Source organism: Oncorhynchus nerka, unplaced genomic scaffold (assembly GCF_034236695.1).
Source record: "Oncorhynchus nerka isolate Pitt River unplaced genomic scaffold, Oner_Uvic_2.0 unplaced_scaffold_1236, whole genome shotgun sequence".
NCBI classification, from domain to species: Eukaryota; Metazoa; Chordata; class Actinopteri; order Salmoniformes; family Salmonidae; genus Oncorhynchus; species Oncorhynchus nerka.
In genome coordinates this window covers 69,887-90,504 of record NW_027040102.1, presented here as the reverse complement: position 1 = coordinate 90,504, position 20,618 = coordinate 69,887, and the positions used below count along the sequence as shown (strand labels likewise).

At 47.4% G+C, this 20,618-nt stretch overlaps 1 pseudogene; it reads right to left on the bottom strand.

Moving 5' to 3' along the window:
* Positions 1-20,618, bottom strand: part of LOC135569052 (Golgi apparatus protein 1-like) — an 84,664-nt pseudogene that overhangs the window by 56,396 nt on the left and 7,650 nt on the right.

Below are 20,618 nucleotides of genomic sequence, written 5' to 3'. Positions count from 1 at the left end.
GGATGGCCTGGCTAGATGGGATGACCTGGCTAGATGGGATGACCTGGCTAGATGGGATGGCCTGGCTAGATGGGATGACCTGGCTAGATGGGATGGCCTGGCTATATGGGATGGCCTGGCTAGATGGGATGACCTGGCTAGATGGGATGGCCTGGCTAGATGGGATGGCCTGGCTAGATGGGATGGCCTGGCTAGATGACCTGGCTAGATGACCTGGCTATATGGGGTGACCTGGCTAGATGACCTGGCTAGATGGGATGACCTGGCTAGATGGGATGACCTGGCTAGATGGGATGGCCTGGCTAGATGGGATGACCTGGCTAGATGGGATGGCCTGGCTAGATGGGATGACCTGGCTAGATGGCCTGGCTATATGGGATGGGATGGCTAGATGACCTGGCTAGATGGCCTGGCTATATGGGATGGGATGGCTAGATGGCCTGGCTAGATGGGATGGCCTGGCTAGATGGGATGGCCTGGCTAGATGGGATGGCCTGGCTAGATGGGATGGCTAGATGGGATGGCTAGATGGGATGGCTATATGGGATGGCTAGATGGGATGGGATGGCTAGATGGGATGGCTAGATGGGATGGCCTGGCTAGATGGGATGGCCTGGCTAGATGGGATGGCTAGATGGGATGGCCTGGCTAGATGGGATGGCCTGGCTAGATGGGATGGCCTGGCTAGATGGGATGGCCTGGCTAGATGGGATGGCTAGATGGGATGGCTAGATGGGATGGCTAGATGGGATGGCTATATGGGATGGCTAGATGGGATGGCTAGATGGGATGGCCTGGCTAGATGGGATGGCCTGGCTAGATGGGATGGCTAGATGGGATGGCCTGGCTAGATGGGATGGCCTGGCTAGATGGGATGGCTAGATGGCCTGGCTAGATGGGATGGCTAGATGGGATGGCCTGGCTAGATGGGATGGCTAGATGGCCTGGCTAGATGGGATGGCTAGATGGGATGACTAGATGGGATGACTAGATGGGATGACTAGATGGGATGACTAGATGGCCTGGCTAGATGGCCTAGCTAGATGGGATGGCTAGATGGGATGGCTAGATGGCCTGGCTAGATGGGATGGCTAGATGGGATGGCCTGGCTAGATGGGATGGCTAGATGGCCTGGCTAGATGGGATGGCCTGGCTAGATGGGATGGCTAGATGGGATGGCTAGATGGCCTGGCTAGATGGGATGGCCTGGCTAGATGGGATGGCTAGATGGGATGGCTAGATGGGATGACTAGATGGGATGGCTAGATGGGATGGCTAGATGGGATGGCCAGATGGGATGGCTAGATGGGATGGCCAGATGGGATGGCTAGATGGGATGACCTGTTAGAGGAAATTATAGTTTAGATGATTAATTATGTATACATTGTTGATTAGAACCATTTATTCTAATACTATTATGTTATGGTATGAAAAGAGTTTTTAGTTGAGCTGTTACTGAAAATGTAAGCAGAAATGAATTAATTGTCTGTGTCTCTTGGGAAGTATAAGAAGGAGGGATAAGATAGTTTTTCAAACAGATAAGAATGTTTTTGTTGGATTCCATTAGTGGAGAGAAGTATATCCTTTAGACAGGTTGGAATGTAGTTTATGAGGAGAGTGAAACTATCTCCAGGACTGAATACTTTACCATTGTAAGGCTGGGAGAGGGTGTGAAACTGATGACGTCATTTTATGTTCTCTTCTTTTAAAATGTAATGTTCTTTGTATTTTGGGTCAGTACTCATCAAGAATAAATGCTGAACTTGTTTTTAAGACTGGTCTCTTGCTAATTCATGCAAATGATAAACTTACAACTTATTATGAATTAGAAATGAGTGTGAATTTAATTGGATTTAGAATTCCTCTATCAGATGACCTGGCTATAGATGACCTGGCTAGATGGCCTGGCTAGATGGGATGACCTGGCTAGATGGGATGACCTGGCTAGATGGGATGACCTGGCTATAGATGGCCTGGCTAGATGGGATGGCCTGGCTAGATGGGATGGCTAGATGGGATGGCCTGGCTAGATGGGATGGCCTGGCTAGATGGGATGGCCTGGCTAGATGGGATGGCCTGGCTAGATGGGATGGCCTGGCTAGATGACCTGGCTAGATGGGATGGCCTGGCTATATGGGGTGACCTGGCTATATGGGATGACCTGGCTATATGGGATGACCTGGCTGGATGGGATGGCTAGATGGCCTGGCTGAGTAGATGACCTGGCTAGATGGGATGACCTGGCTAGATGACCTGGCTAGATGACCTGGCTAGATGGGATGACCTGGCTAGATGGGATGACCTGGCTAGATGACCTGGCTAGATGACCTGGCTAGATGGGATGACCTGGCTAGATGGCCTGGCTGAGTAGATGACCTGGCCAGATGGCCTGGCTAGATGGCCTGGCTGAGTAGATGGCCTGGCTAGATGGCCTGGCTAGATGGCCTGGCTGAGTATATGACCTGGCTAGATGGGATGGCTAGATGAGATGACCTGGCTGAGTAGATGACCTGGCTAGATGGGATGGCTAGATGGCCTGGCTGATTAGATGACCTGGCTAGATGGGATGGCTAGATGAGATGACCTGGCTAGATGGGATGGCTAGATGATGTGGCTAGATGGGATGGCCTGGCTAGATGGGATGGCCTGGCTAGATGACCTGGCTAGATGGGATGACCTGGCTAGATGACCTGGCTAGATGGGATGGCCTGGCTAGATGGGATGGCCTGGCTAGATGGGATGGCCTGGCTAGATGGGATGGCCTGGCTAGATGGGATGACCTGGCTAGATGGGATGACCTGGCTAGATGGGATGACCTGGCTAGATGGGATGGCTAGATGACCTGGCTGAGTAGATGACCTGGCTAGATGGGATGACCTGGCTAGATGGGATGGCTAGATGGCCTGGCTAGATGACCTGGCTAGATGACCTGGCTAGATGGGATGGCCTGGCTAGATGGGATGACCTGGCTAGATGGGATGACCTGGCTAGATGGGATGGCTAGATGGCCTGGCTGAGTAGATGACCTGGCTAGATGAGATGACCTGGCTAGATGGGATGGCCTGGCTAGATGAGATGGCCTGGCTAGATGAGATGGCCTGGCTAGATGAGATTCAGTCGGTCCATACAGACTCATTGTGAGGGAACACCCACTGTCTCCTTACTAGGGCCCCTGGGGATGCAGAGCCTGTGTCCCTACACGGGACAGGTGGTGCCCACAGTCCCTACACGGGACAGGTGGTGCCCACAGTCCCTACACGGGACAGGTGGTGCCCACAGTCCCTACACGGGACAGGTGGTGCCCACAGTCCCTACACTGGACAGGTGGTGCCCACAGTCCCTACACGGGACAGGTGGTGCCCACAGTCCCTACACTGGACAGGTGGTGCCCACAGTCCCTACACGGGACAGGTGGTGCCCACAGTCCCTACACTGGACAGGTGGTGCCCACAGTCCCTACACGGGACAGGTGGTGCCCACAGTCCCTACACGGGACAGGTGGTGCCCACAGTCCCTACACGGGACAGGTGGTGCCCACAGTCCCTACACGGGACAGGTGGCGCCCACAGTCCCTACACTGGACAGGTGGTGCCCACAGTCCCTACACGGGACAGGTGGTGCCCACAGTCCCTACACTGGACAGGTGGTGCCCACAGTCCCTACACTGGACAGGTGGTGCCCACAGTCCCTACACTGGACAGGTGGTGCCCACAGTCCCCACGGCCCTACAGTGGACAGGTAGTGCCCTATAGGGGACAAGGTAGTGCCCTATAGGGGACAGGTAGTGCCCTATAGGGGACAAGGTAGTGCCCTATAGGGGACAGGTAGTGCCCTATAGGGGACAAGGTAGTGCCCTATAGGGGACAAGGTAGTGCCCTATAGGGGACAAGGTAGTGCCCTATAGGGGACAGGTAGTGCCCTATAGGGGACAAGGTAGTGCCCTATAGGGGACAGGTAGTGCCCTATAGGGGACAGGTAGTGCCCTATAGGGGACAAGGTAGTGCCCTATAGGGGACAAGGTAGTGCCCTATAGGGGACAGCTCTGCAGCCATAAATACATGTTGCTGTGTGTGTGTCAGACTAACCTCAGTGATAGTACTCTTGCAGATCTCCATGGCCACAGACTCAAACTTGGGATCCATTGTCAGGTTCAGCTTGTAGTTCCATAGCAACTGGAGGGAAGAAGGAGAGAAACCATGAGACACACAGAGACAGACAGCGAGACAGAGAGACAGAAGGGAGGGAGAGAAGAGAGAGAGAGAGGAGGGTATTGTCTTAATATCTATAGACAAATATGATACCAGAACAGAACCTGTTGGTAGGGGAAAAATTCCTGACTTGGTTCCATAACAGATCTCAGTTCTGCCAGTCTAACCTGGGTTGGAGGAGAGGAGAGGTACCATAACAGACCTCAGTTCTGCCAGTCTATCCTGGGTTGGAGGAGAGGTACCATAACAGACCTCAGTTCTGCCAGTCTAACCTGGGTTGGAGGAGAGGTACCATAACAGATCTCAGTTCTGCCAGTCTAACCTGGGTTGGAGGAGAGGTACCATAACAGATCTCAGTTCTGCCAGTCTAACCTGGGTTGGAGGAGAGGAACCATAACAGATCTCAGTTCTGCCAGTCTAACCTGGGTTGGAGGAGAGGAACCATAACAGATCTCAGTTCTGCCAGTCTAACCTGGGTTGGAGGAGAGGAACCATAACAGATCTCAGTTCTGCCAGTCTAACCTGGGTTGGAGGAGAGGAACCATAACAGACCTCAGTTCTGCCAGTCTAACCTGGGTTGGAGGAGAGGAGAGGTACCATAACAGACCTCAGTTCTGCCAGTCTAACCAGTTGGAGGAGAGGAACCATAACAGACCTCAGTTCTGCCAGTCTAACCTGGGTTGGAGGAGAGGAGAGGTACCATAACAGACCTCAGTTCTGCCAGTCTAACCTGGGTTGGAGGAGAGGTACCATAACAGACCTCAGTTCTGCCAGTCTAACCTGGGTTGGAGGAGAGGAGAGGTACCATAACAGACCTTAGTTCTGCCAGTCTAACCTGGGTTGGAGGAGAGGAGAGGTACCATAACAGACCTTAGTTCTGCCAGTCTAACCTGGGTTGGAGGAGAGGTACCATAACAGACCTCAGTTCTGCCAGTCTAACCTGGGTTGGAGGAGAGAGGTACCATAACAGACCTCAGTTCTGCCAGTCTAACCTGGGTTGGAGGAGAGGTACCATAACAGACCTCAGTTCTGCCAGTCTAACCTGGGTTGGAGGAGGAGAGGTACCATAACAGACCTCAGTTCTGCCAGTCTAACCTGGGTTGGAGGAGAGGTACCATAACAGACCTCAGTTCTGCCAGTCTAACCTGGGTTGGAGGAGAGGAACCATAACAGATCTCAGTTCTGCCAGTCTAACCTGGGTTGGAGGAGAGGTACCATAACAGACCTCAGTTCTGCCAGTCTAACCTGGGTTGGAGGAGAGAGGTACCATAACAGACCTCAGTTCTGCCAGTCTAACCTGGGTTGGAGGAGAGGTACCATAACAGACCTCAGTTCTGCCAGTCTAACCTGGGTTGGAGGAGGAGAGGTACCATAACAGACCTCAGTTCTGCCAGTCTAACCTGGGTTGGAGGAGAGGAGAGGTACCATAACAGACCTCAGTTCTGCCAACAGGAGCTAGGGCATCTAACAAGGTGACTATGTTCCATAACAGATCTCAGATCAGACATGACAACAGGAGCTAGGGCATCTAACAAGATGACTATGTTCCATAACAGATCTCAGATCAGACATGACAACAGGAGCTAGGGCATCTAACAAGATGACTATGTTCCATAACAGATCTCAGATCAGACATGACAACAGGAGCTAGGGCATCTAACAAGATGACTATGTTCCATAACAGATCTCAGATCAGACATGACAACAGGAGCTAGGGCATCTAACAAGGTGACTATGTTCCATAACAGATCTCAGATCAGACATGACAACAGGAGCTAGGGCATCTAACAAGATGACTATGTTCCATAACAGATCTCAGATCAGACATGACAACAGGAGCTAGGGCATCTAACAAGATGACTATGTTCCATAACAGATCTCAGATCAGACATGACAACAGGAGCTAGGGCATCTAACAAGATGACTATGTTCCATAACAGATCTCAGATCAGACATGACAACAGGAGCTAGGGCATCTAACAAGGTGACTATGTTCCATAACAGATCTCAGATCAGACATGACAACAGGAGCTAGGGCATCTAACAAGGTGACTATGTTCCATAACAGATCTCAGATCAGACATGACAACAGGAGCTAGGGCATCTAAACAAGGTGACATGGGAGTCACCTTATTAATTCAGCCACTTAGATAAACTTAGAGGTTGAGTTTAACTTGCTTATTAAAACATAATTCTGCATTTTTCACAACAATAAAAATATAAAAATGCAAAAAGAAAGTGTCACTAGCCGTCTGCTATCCTACCCTCTAGCCATGAGGCCCTCTATCCCTACCAGGCAGGCAGAGAGCTAATCCATGAGGCCCTCTATCCCTACCAGGCAGGCAGAGAGCTAATCCATGAGGCCCTCTATCCCTACCAGGCAGGCAGAGAGCTAATCCATGAGGCCCTCTATCCCTACCAGGCAGGCAGAGAGCTAATCCATGAGGCCCTCTATCCCTACCAGGCAGGCAGAGAGCTAATCCATGAGGCCCTCTATCCCTACCAGGCAGGCAGAGAGCTAATCCATGAGGCCCTCTATCCCTACCAGGCAGGCAGAGAGCTAATCCATGAGGCCCTCTATCCCTACCAGGCAGGCAGAGAGCTAATCCATGAGGCCCTCTATCCCTACCAGGCAGGCAGAGAGCTAATCCATGAGGCCCTCTAGCCGTCTGCTATCCCTACCAGGCAGGCAGAGAGCTAATCCATGAGGCCCTCTATCCCTACCAGGCAGGCAGAGAGCTAATCCATGAGGCCCTCTATCCCTACCAGGCAGGCAGAGAGCTAATCCATGAGGCCCTCTATCCCTACCAGGCAGGCAGAGAGCTAATCCATGAGGCCCTCTAGCCGTCTGCTATCCCTACCAGGCAGGCAGAGAGCTAATCCATGAGGCCCTCTATCCCTACCAGGCAGGCAGAGAGCTAATCCATGAGGCCCTCTATCCCTACCAGGCAGGCAGAGAGCTAATCCATGAGGCCCTCTATCCCTACCAGGCAGGCAGAGAGCTAATCCATGAGGCCCTCTATCCCTACCAGGCAGGCAGAGAGCTAATCCATGAGGCCCTCTATCCCTACCAGGCAGGCAGAGAGCTAATCCATGAGGCCCTCTATCCCTACCAGGCAGGCTAATCCAGAGAGCTAATCCATGAGGCCCTCTATCCCTACCAGGCAGGCAGAGAGCTAATCCATGAGGCCCTCTATCCCTACCAGGCAGGCAGAGAGCTAATCCATGAGGCCCTCTATCCCTACCAGGCAGGCAGAGAGCTAATCCATGAGGCCCTCTATCCCTACCAGGCAGGCAGAGAGCTAATCCATGAGGCCCTCTATCCCTACCAGGCAGGCAGAGAGCTAATCCATGAGGCCCTCTATCCCTACCAGGCAGGCAGAGAGCTAATCCATGAGGCCCTCTATCCCTACCAGGCAGGCAGAGAGCTAATCCATGAGGCCCTCTATCCCTACCAGGCAGGCAGAGAGCTAATCCATGAGGCCCTCTATCCCTACCAGGCAGGCAGAGAGCTAATCCATGAGGCCCTCTATCCCTACCAGGCAGGCAGAGAGCTAATCCATGAGGCCCTCTATCCCTACCAGGCAGGCAGAGAGCTAATCCATGAGGCCCTCTAGCCGTCTGCTATCCCTACCAGGCAGGCAGAGAGCTAATCCATGAGGCCCTCTATCCCTACCAGGCAGGCAGAGAGCTAATCCATGAGGCCCTCTATCCCTACCAGGCAGGCAGAGAGCTAATCCATGAGGCCCTCTAGCCGTCTGCTATCCCTACCAGGCAGGCAGAGAGCTAATCCATGAGGCCCTCTATCCCTACCAGGCAGGCAGAGAGCTAATCCATGAGGCCCTCTATCCCTACCAGGCAGGCAGAGAGCTAATCCATGAGGCCCTCTATCCCTACCAGGCAGGCAGAGAGCTAATCCATGATCCATCCCTACCAGGCAGGAGGCCCTCCTGAGCCGTCTGCTATCCCTACCAGGCAGGCAGAGAGCTAATCCATGAGGCCCTCTATCCCTACCAGGCAGGCAGAGAGCTAATCCATGAGGCCCTCTATCCCTACCAGGCAGGCAGAGAGCTAATCCATGAGGCCCTCTATCCCTACCAGGCAGGCAGAGAGCTAATCCATGAGGCCCTCTATCCCTACCAGGCAGGCAGAGAGCTAATCCATGAGGCCCTCTATCCCTACCAGGCAGGCAGAGAGCTAATCCATGAGGCCCTCTATCCCTACCAGGCAGGCAGAGAGCTAATCCATGAGGCCCTCCGTCTGCTATCCCTACCAGGCAGGCAGAGAGCTAATCCATGAGGCCCTCATCCCTACCAGGCAGGCAGAGAGCTAATCCATGAGGCCCTCTATCCCTACCAGGCAGGCAGAGAGCTAATCCATGAGGCCCTCTATCCCTACCAGGCAGGCAGAGAGCTAATCCATGAGGCCCTCTAGCCGTCTGCTATCCCTACCAGGCAGGCAGAGAGCTAATCCATGAGGCCCTCTAGCCGTCTGCTATCCCTACCAGGCAGGCAGAGAGCTAATCCATGAGGCCCTCTATCCCTACCAGGCAGGCAGAGAGCTAATCCATGAGGCCCTCTATCCATGAGGCCCTCTATCCATGAGGCCCTCTATCCATGAGGCCCTCTATCCATGAGGCCCTCTATCCATGAGGCCCTCTAGCCATGAGGCCCTCTATCCATGAGGCCCTCTATCCATGAGGCCCTCTATCCATGAGGCCCTCTATCCATGAGGCCCTCTATCCATGAGGCCCTCTAGCCATGAGGCCCTCTATCCATGAGGCCCTCTAGCCATGAGGCCCTCTAGCCATGAGGCCCTCTATCCATGAGGCCCTCTATCCATGAGGCCCTCTAGCCATGAGGCCCTCTAGCCATGAGGCCCTCTATCCATGAGGCCCTCTATCCATGAGGCCCTCTATCCATGAGGCCCTCTAGCCATGAGGCCCTCTAGCCATGAGGCCCTCTAGCCATGAGGCCCTCTAGCCATGAGGCCCTCTAGCCATGAGGCCCTCTAGCCATGAGGCCCTCTATCCATGAGGCCCTCTAGCCATGAGGCCCTCTAGCCATGAGGCCCTCTAGCCATGAGGCCCTCTAGCCATGAGGCCCTCTAGCCATGAGGCCCTCTAGCCATGAGGCCCTCTAGCCATGAGGCCCTCTAGCCATGAGGCCCTCTGTCCATGAGGCCCTCTGTCCATGAGGCCCTCTGTCCATGAGGCCCTCTAGCCATGAGGCCCTCTAGCCATGAGGCCCTCTATCCATGAGGCCCTCTATCCATGAGGCCCTCTGGTAGAACATGAAGGCTGTATCTCCACGGCAGACCCAAAACACCCCCGTATCTCCAGACCCATAACACCCCCGTATCCCCAGACCCAAAAACACCCCCGTGTCTCCAGACCCAAAACACCCCCGTATCTCCGGACCCAAAACACCCCCGTATCCCCAGACCCAAAACACCCCCGTATCTCCGGACCCATAACACCCCCGTATCTCCAGACCCAAAACACCCCCGTGTCTCCAGACCCAAAACACCCTCGTGTCTCCAGACCCAAAACGCCCCCGTATCCCCAGACCCAAACGCCCCGTATCTCCAGACCCAAACGCCCCGTATCTCCAGACCCAAAACAGAGTGTCTCCAGACCCAAAACACCCCGTGTCTCCAGACCCAAACACCCCGTATCTCCAGACCCAAAACACCCCTGTATCTCCAGACCCAAAAAACCCCGTGTCTCCAGACCCAAAACACCCCGTATCTCCAGACCCAAAACGCCCCGTATCTCCAGAGGGGTTAAAAACACCCCCGTGTCTCCAGACCCAAAACACCCCCGTTCTGTTATGTTACAGTCTAAAATGGATTCAATAAAACGTGTTGCTCATCAATCTACACACAATACGCCATCATAAAGTGACAACAGGTTTTTAGAAACGTTTGCATCTGTATTAAAAAAAATTAAAAACGAACTGAGTCGAGAGGGGTTAAAAGACAGCGAACGGTGCTTCAACTGAGTCGAGAGGGGTTAAAAGACAGCTAACGGTGCTTCAACTGAGTCGAGAGGGGTTAAAAGACAGCTAAACGGTGCTTCAACTGAGGCGAGAGGGGTTAAAAGACAGCTAACGGTGCTTCAACTGAGTCGAGAGGGGTTAAAAGACAGCTAACGGTGCTTCAACTGAGTCGAGAGGGGTTAAAAGACAGCTAACGGTGCTTCAACTGAGTCGAGAGGGGTTAAAAGACAGCTAACGGTGCTTCAACTGAGGCGAGAGGGGTTAAAAGACAGCTAACGGTGCTTCAACTGAGGCGAGAGGGGTTAAAAGACAGCTAACGGTGCTTCAACAAAGTACCGAGTAAAGGATCTGAATACTTTACTTTCTATACATTTGCACAAACTTCTAAAAATCTGTTTTTTTTCTTTGTCATTATGGGGTATTGTGATGTCATTATGGGGTATTGTGATGTCATTATGGGGTATTGTGATGTCATTATGGGGTATTGTGATGTCATTATGGGGTATTGTGATGTCATCATGGGGTATTGTGATGTCATCATGGGGTATTGTGATGTCATCATGGGGTATTGTGTGTAGATTGATGAGGGGGGGGGGGGGGAGGATGGACGACTATTTAATCCATTTTAGAATAAGTCTAAACGTAACAAAATGTGGAGAAAGTCAAGGGGTCTGAATAGTTCCTGAACGACCACAACGAACTGTAGTGATCCTATTAACATCTAGCAGCCACGACGAACTGTAGTGATCCTATTAACAGCCACAACGAACTGTAGTGATCCTATTAACAACCACAACGAACTGTAGTGATCCTATTAACATCTAGCAGCCACAACGAACTGTAGTGATCCTATTAACATCTAGCAGCCACAACGAACTGTAGTGATCCTATTAACAACCACAACGAACTGTAGTGATCCTATTAACAGCCACAACGAACTGTAGTGATCCTATTAACATCTAGCAACCACAACGAACTGTAGTGATCCTATTAACATCTAGCAGCCACAACGAACTGTAGTGAACCTATTAACATCTAGCAGCCACAACGAACTGTAGTGATCCTATTAGCATCTAGCAGCCACAACGAACTGTAGTGAACCTATTAACATCTAGCAGCCACAACGAACTGTAGTGATCCTATTAGCATCTAGCAGCCACAACGAACTGTAGTGAACCTATTAACATCTAGCAGCCACAACGAACTGTAGTGATCCTATTAACATCTAGCAGCCACAACGAACTGTAGTGATCCTATTAGCAGCCACAACGAACTGTAGTGATCCTATTAACATCTAGCAACCACAACGAACTGTAGTGATCCTATTAGCAGCCACAACGAACTGTAGTGATCCTATTAACATCTAGCAACCACAACGAACTGTAGTGATCCTATTAACATCTAGCAGCCACAACGAACTGTAGTGATCCTATTAACATCTAGCAACCACAACGAACTGTAGTGATCCTATTAGCATCTAGCAGCCACAACGAACTGTAGTGATCCTACTAGCAGCCACAACGAACTGTAGTGATCCTATTAACAGCAAACCACAACGAACTGTAGTGATCCTATTAACATCCACAACGAACTGTAGTGATCCTATTAGAACTGTAGTGATCCTATTAACAGCAACCACAACGAACTGTAGTGATCCTATTAACAACAATCGAACTGTAGTGATCCTATTAACAACCACAACGAACTGTAGTGATCCTATTAACATCTAGCAGCCACAACGAACTGTAGTGATCCTATTAACATCTAGCAACAACCTGAGTGATCCAACAGAACTAACTGTAGTGATCCTATTAACATCTAGCAGCCACAACGAACTGTAGTGATCCTATTAACAGCCACAACGAACTGTAGTGATCCTATTAACTGTAGTGATCCTATTAGCATCAGCAACCACAACGAACTGTAGTGATCCTATTAACATCTAGCAGCCACAACCAACTGTAGTGATCCTATTAACAGCCACAACGAACTGTAGTGATCCTATTAACAACCACAACGAACTGTAGTGATCCTATTAACATCTAGCAGCCACAACGAACTGTAGTGATCCTATTAACATCTAGCAGCCACAACGAACTGTAGTGATCCTATTAACATCTAGCAGCCACAACGAACTGTAGTGATCCTATTAACATCCAGCCACAACGAACTGTAGTGATCCTATTAACAGCCACAACGAACTGTAGTGATCCTATTAACAGCCACAACGAACTGTAGTGATCCTATTAACATCTTTGTGGTAGAATTATATACATGATTTGATAACAAAAGAGAAAAGGTAAAGTTCATTCCTTGTTCTGGTAAAATGCATCTTCTATTGTATAGGGCAGGAAGCAGTTAAAGGTCATAAGGGACACTAAAAATGCAGACACATAGACGCTTAGGCTAGCTGGACATTCAATGACTAACTGATGGATTGCCTGGGGACGGGGTCGGCCAGGTGACTAACTGATGGATTGCAGGCATCGGTCACTTCACAGGGGAAACACAAGTCTGTTTGGCCTTGGACAAACATATGAAGAGCAGGGGACCAGAACAGATGGGAACCCTAAAGTTAAAATGAGATGAAGGACACATACAATAGGGACACAGAGTTAATTACAGGGTTGAGCACAGGCCACAGGAAGGGGGGGATGTAAATTATTATCTTTAGGTCAAAGGAAGGGTCTTGACATCATATAATCTGGCCGAAAGCAGATGTGGGGGTTATTGAGCTGAAAAAGCAGGGCGGACAGATTGGAATGTAACGTAATTTACATATGGGATGGGCTCATATGTGGATAAATACTGGGGCCAGGGCTCTGGAAAAAGGGTGAGTCCCGTGGGTCCTGCGGGGCTCTCCGACTTACGATACGAGGGTGTATTAAAAGTCTATCATTGAATTCAACGTTTTTGGTCGTGTCATGTTTGAATCGATTGGCCACTACAGATTTAACGAACTGTAGTGATCCTATTAACATCTAGCAGCCACAACGAACTGTAGTGATCCTATTAACATCCACAACGAACTGTAGTGATCCTATTAACATCTAGCAGCCACAACGAACTGTAGTGATCCTATTAACATCTAGCAGCCACAACGAACTGTAGTGATCCTATTAACATCTAGCAGCCACAACGAACTGTAGTGATCCTATTAACATCTAGCAGCCACAACGAACTGTAGTGATCCTATTAACATCTAGCAACCACAACGAACTGTAGTGATCCTATTAACATCTAGCAACCACAACGAACTGTAGTGATCCTATTAACAGCCACAACGAACTGTAGTGATCCTATTAACAACCACAACGAACTGTAGTGATCCTATTAACATCTAGCAGCCACAACGAACTGTAGTGATCCTATTAGCAGCCACAACCAACTGTAGTGATCCTATTAACATCCACAACGAACTGTAGTGATCCTATTAACATCTAGCAGCCACAACGAACTGTAGTGATCCTATTAACAGCCACAACGAACTGTAGTGATCCTATTAACATCTAGCAGCCACAACGAACTGTAGTGATCCTATTAACATCTAGCAGCCACAACGAACTGTAGTGATCCTATTAACATCCACAACGAACTGTAGTGATCCTATTAACAGCCACAACGAACTGTAGTGATCCTATTAACATCCACAACGAACTGTAGTGATCCTATTAACATCTAGCAGCCACAACGAACTGTAGTGATCCTATTAACATCTAGCAGCCACAACGAACTGTAGTGATCCTATTAACATCTAGCTGCCACAACCAACTGTAGTGATCCTATTAACATCTAGCAGCCACAACCAACTGTAGTGATCCTATTAACATCTAGCAGCCACAACCAACTGTAGTGATCCTATTAACATCTAGCAGCCACAACGAACTGTAGTGATCCTATTAACATCTAGCAGCCACAACGAACTGTAGTGATCCTATTAACATCTAGCAGCCACAACGAACTGTAGTGATCCTATTAACATCTAGCAGCCACAACGAACTGTAGTGATCCTATTAACAGCCACAACGAACTGTAGTGATCCTATTAACATCTAGCAGCCACAACGAACTGTAGTGATCCTATTAACAACCACAACAAACTGTAGTGATCCTATTAACATCTAGCAGCCACAACGAACTGTAGTGATCCTATTAACATCTAGCAGCCACAACGAACTGTAGTGATCCTATTAACGTCTAGCAGCCACAACGAACTGTAGTGATCCTATTAACATCTAGCAGCCACAACGAACTGTAGTGATCCTATTAACATCCACAACGAACTGTAGTGATCCTATTAACAGCCACAACGAACTGTAGTGATCCTATTAACAGCCACAACGAACTGTAGTGATCCTATTAACAACCACAACGAACTGTAGTGATCCTATTAACAGCCACAACGAACTGTAGTGATCCTATTAACATCTAGCAGCCACAACGAACTGTAGTGATCCTATTAACATCCACAACGAACTGTAGTGATCCTATTAACATCCACAACGAACTGTAGTGATCCTATTAACATCCACAACGAACTGTAGTGATCCTATTAACAACCACAACGAACTGTAGTGATCCTATTAACATCTAGCAACCACAACGAACTGTAGTGATCCATTAACTGTAGTGAACAACCACAACGAACTGTAGTGATCCTATTAACATCCACAACGAACTGTAGTGATCCTATTAACAACCACAACGAACTGTAGTGATCCTATTAACATCTAGCAGCCACAACGAACTGTAGTGATCCTATTAACATCTAGCAGCCACAACGAACTGTAGTGATCCTATTAACATCTAGCAGCCACAACGAACTGTAGTGACATCTAGCAGCCACAACGAACTGTAGTGATCCTATTAACATCTAGCAGCCACAACGAACTGTAGTGATCCTATTAACATCTAGCAGCCACAACGAACTGTAGTGATCCTATTAACATCTAGCAGCCACAACGAACTGTAGTGATCCTATTAACATCCACAACGAACTGTAGTGATCCTATTAACATCCACAACGAACTGTAGTGATCCTATTAACAGCCACAACGAACTGTAGTGATCCTATTAACAACCACAACGAACTGTAGTGATCCTATTAACAGCCACAACGAACTGTAGTGATCCTATTAACATCTAGCAGCCACAACGAACTGTAGTGATCCTATTAACATCCACAACGAACTGTAGTGATCCTATTAACATCCACAACGAACTGTAGTGATCCTCCACAACGAACTGTAGTGATCCAACCACAACGAACTGTAGTGATCCTATTAACATCTAGCAACCACAACGAACTGTAGTGATCCTATTAACATCTAGCAGCCACAACGAACTGTAGTGATCCTATTAACATCTAGCAGCCACAACGAACTGTAGTGATCCTATTAACATCTAGCAACCACAACGAACTGTAGTGATCCTATTAACATCTAGCAGCCACAACGAACTGTAGTGATCCTATTAACATCTAGCAGCCACAACGAACTGTAGTGATCCTATTAACATCTCTGATCCTATTAGCATCTAGCAGCCACAACGAACTGTAGTGATCCTATTAACATCTAGCAGCCACAACGAACTGTAGTGATCCTATTAACAGCCACAACGAACTGTAGTGATCCTATTAACAACCACAACGAACTGTAGTGATCCTATTAACATCTAGCAGCCACCACGAACTGTAGTGATCCTATTAACATCTAGCAACCACAACGAACTGTAGTGATCCTATTAACAGCCACAACGAACTGTAGTGATCCTATTAACATCTAGCAGCCACAACGAACTGTAGTGATCCTATTAACATCTAGCAGCCACAACGAACTGTAGTGATCCTATTAACATCTAGCAACCACAACGAACTGTAGTGATCCTATTAACATCTAGCAGCCACAACGAACTGTAGTGATCCTATTAACATCTAGCAACCACAACGAACTGTAGTGATCCTATTAACAGCCACAACGAACTGTAGTGATCCTATTAACATCTAGCAGCCACAACGAACTGTAGTGATCCTATTAACATCTAGCAGCCACAACGAACTGTAGTGATCCTATTAGCATCTAGCAGCCACAACGAACTGTAGTGATCCTATTAACAGCCACAACGAACTGTAGTGATCCTATTAACATCTAACAGCCACAACGAACTGTAGTGATCCTATTAACAACCACAACGAACTGTAGTGATCCTATTAACATCTAGCAACCACAACGAACTGTAGTGATCCTATTAACAGCCACAACGAACTGTAGTGATCCTATTAACAGCCACAACGAACTGTAGTGATCCTATTAACATCTAGCAACCACAACAAACTGTAGTGATCCTATTAACATCTAGCAGCCACAACGAACTGTAGTGATCCTATTAACATCTAGCAGCCACAACGAACTGTAGTGATCCTATTAACATCTAGCAGCCACAACGAACTGTAGTGATCCTATTAACAGCCACAACGAACTGTAGTGATCCTATTAACAACCACAACGAACTGTAGTGATCCTATTAACATCCACAACCAACTGTAGTGATCCTATTAACATCCACAACCAACTGTAGTGATCCTATTAACAGCCACAACGAACTGTAGTGATCCTATTAACAACCACAACGAACTGTAGTGATCCTATTAACAGCCACAACGAACTGTAGTGATCCTATTAACATCCACAACGAACTGTAGTGATCCTATTAACAACCACAACGAATGTGAACATGATCCTATTAACAACCACAACGAACTGTAGTGAATCTAAACAGCCACAAACGAACTGTAGTGATCCTATTTCTAGCAGCCACAACGAACTGTAGTGATCCTATTAACATCTAGCAGCCACAACGAACTGTAGTGATCCTATTAACATCTAGCAGCCACAACGAACAGTGATCCAAATTCTAGCAGCCACAACGAACTGTAGTGATCCTATTAACATCTAGCAGCCACAAATCTAACTGTAGATCCTATTAACATTCTCAATCAGCCACAACGAACTGTAGTGATCCTATTAACATCTAGCAGCCACAACGAACTGTAGTGATCCTATTAACATCCACAACGAACTGTAGTGATCCTATTAACAGCCACAACGAACTGTAGTGATCCTATTAACAGCCACAACGAACTGTAGTGATCCATTAACAACCACAATAACTGTAGTGATCCTATTAACAGCCACAACCAACTGTAGTGATCCTATTAACATCTAGCAGCACAACGAACTGTAGTGTAACATCCACAACGAACTGTAGTGATCCTATTAACATCCAACGAACGTAGTGATCCTATTAACATCCAGAAAAATGATCCTATTTTAACAAACCACAACGAACTGTAGTGATCCTATTAAGATCCAACCAAACCAACTGTAGTGATCCTATTAAATCCAGCAGCCACAACGAACTGTAGTGATCCTATTAACATCTAGCAGCCAATTAAACCACAACGAACTGTAGTGATCCTATTAACATCTAGCAACCACAACGAACTGTAGTGATCCTATTAACAGCCACAACGAACTGTAGTGATCCTATTAACTTCTAGCAGCCACAACGAACTGTAGTGATCCTATTAACATCTAGCAGCCACAACGAACTGTAGTGATCCTATTAACATCTAGCAACCACAACGAACTGTAGTGATCCTATTAACATCTAGCAGCCACAACGAACTGTAGTGATCCTATTAATATCTAGCAGCCACAACGAACTGTAGTGATCCTATTAACATCTATCAGCCACAACGAACTGTAGTGATCCTATTAACGTCTAGCAGCCACAACGAACTGTAGTGATCCTATTAACATCTAGCAGCCACAACGAACTGTAGTGATCCTATTAACAGCACAACAACGGTGATCCTGCCAACAGCCACAAACGAACTGTAGTGATCCTATTAACAGCCACAACGAACTGTAGTGATCCTATTACTGTAGTGATCCTAGCAGCCACAACGAACTGTAGTGATCCTATTAACATCTAGCAGCCACAACGAACTGTAGTGATCCTATTAACATCCACAACGAACTGTAGTGATCCTATTAACATCCACAAACTTAACTGTAGTGATCCCATTAACATCCACAACGAACTGTAGTGCCACAACGAACTGTAGTGATCCTATTAACATCTAGCAACCACAACGAACTGTAGTGATCCTATTAACATCTAGCAACCACAACCAATCAGTGATCCTATTAACATCTAGCAGCCACAACGAACTGTAGTGATCCTATTAACATCTAGCAACCACAACGAACTGTAGTGATCCTATTAACAGCCACAACGAACTGTAGTGATCCTATTAACATCTAGCAGCCACAACGAACTGTAGTGATCCTATTAACATCTAGCAGCCACAACGAACTGTAGTGATCCTATTAGCATCTAGCAGCCACAAACGAATCAAATGTAGTGACTCCTATTGACAACATCATAGCAGCCACAACGAACTGTAGTGATCCTATTAACAGCCAAACGAACTGTAGTGATCCTATTAACAACCACAACGAACTGTAGTGATCCTATTAACATCTAGCAGCCACCACGAACTGTAAAGATCCTATTAACATCTGGAAACCACAACGAACTGTAGTGATCCTATTAACAGCCACAACTGTAACTGTAGTGATCCCATAACATCTAGCAGCCACAACGAACAGGTGATCCTATTAACATCCAGCAGCCACAACGAACTGTAGTGATCCTATTAACATCTAGCAACCACACCCAACTGTAGTGATCCATATTAACATCTAGCAGCCACAACGAACCCAGTGATCCTATTAACATCTAGCATCCTACAACGACAACTGTAGTGATCCTATTAACAGCCCAACGAACTGTGTAGTGATCCTACAACATCTAGCAGCCACAAACGAACTGTAGTGATCCATTAACACCTAGCACTAAGCCACAACGAACTGTAGTGATCCTATTAGCATCTTAGCAGCCACAACGAATCAGAAGATCCTATTAACAGCCACAACGAACAGGAAAGTGATCCACATTAACATCTAAACAGCCACAACGAACTGTAGTGATCCTATTAACAACCACAACGAACTGTAGTGATCCTATTAACATCTAGCAACCACAACGAACTGTAGTGATCCTATTAACAGCCACAACGAACTGTAGTGATCCTATTAACAGCCACAACGAACTGTAGTGATCCTATTAACATCTAGCAACCACAACAAACTGTAGTGATCCTATTAACATCTAGCAGCCACAACGAACTGTAGTGATCCTATAAACATCTAGCAGCCACAACGAACTGTAGTGATCCTATTAACATCTAGCAGCCACAACGAACTGTAGTGATCCTATTAACAGCCACAACGAACTGTAGTGATCCTATTAACAACCACAACGAACTGTAGTGATCCTATTAACATCCACAACCAACTGTAGTGATCCTATTAACATCCACAACCAACTGTAGTGATCCTATTAACAGCCACAACGAACTGTAGTGATCCTATTAACAACCACAACGAACTGTAGTGATCCTATTAACAGCCACAACGAACTGTAGTATCCTATTACTAACATCCACAACGAACTGTAGTGATCCATTGAACTAACAACCACAACGAACTGTAGGACTACAATGAATCCTATTAACAACCACAATCCGAACTGTAGTGATCCTATTAACATCTAGCAGCCACAACGAACTGTAGTGATCCTATTAACATCTAGCAGCCACAACCAATGTAAAGTGATCCTATTAACATCTAGCAGCCACAACGAACTGTAGTGATCCTATTAACATCTGTGATCTTATTAACATCTATCAGCCACAACGAACTGTAACGATCCTATTAACATCTAGCAGCCACAACGAACTGTAGTGATCCTATTAACATCTATCAGCCACAACGAACTGTAGTGATCCTATTAACAGCCACAAATCTTAACTGTAGTGATCCTATTAACAACCACAACGAACTGTAGTGATCCATTAACAGCCACAACGAACTGTAGTGATCCTAACTAGCAGCCACAACGAACTGGTCGTAAAGGAGATCCTATTAACATCTAGCACAACGAACTGTAGTGATCCTATTAACATCTACGAACTGTAGTGATCCCATTAACAACACAACTGTAGTGATCCTATTAACATCTAGCAGCCACAACGAACTGTAGTGATCCTATTAGTGATCCTATTAGCAGCCACAACGAATCAATGTAGTGATCCTATTAACAACCACAACCGAACTGTAGTGATCCTATTAACATCTAGCAGCCACAACGAACTGTGGTGATCCCATTAACAGCCACAACATCTAGCAGCCACAACGAACTGTAGTGATCCTATTAACATCTAGCAGCCACAACGAACTGTAGTGATCCTATTAACAACCACAACGAACTGTAGTGATCCTATT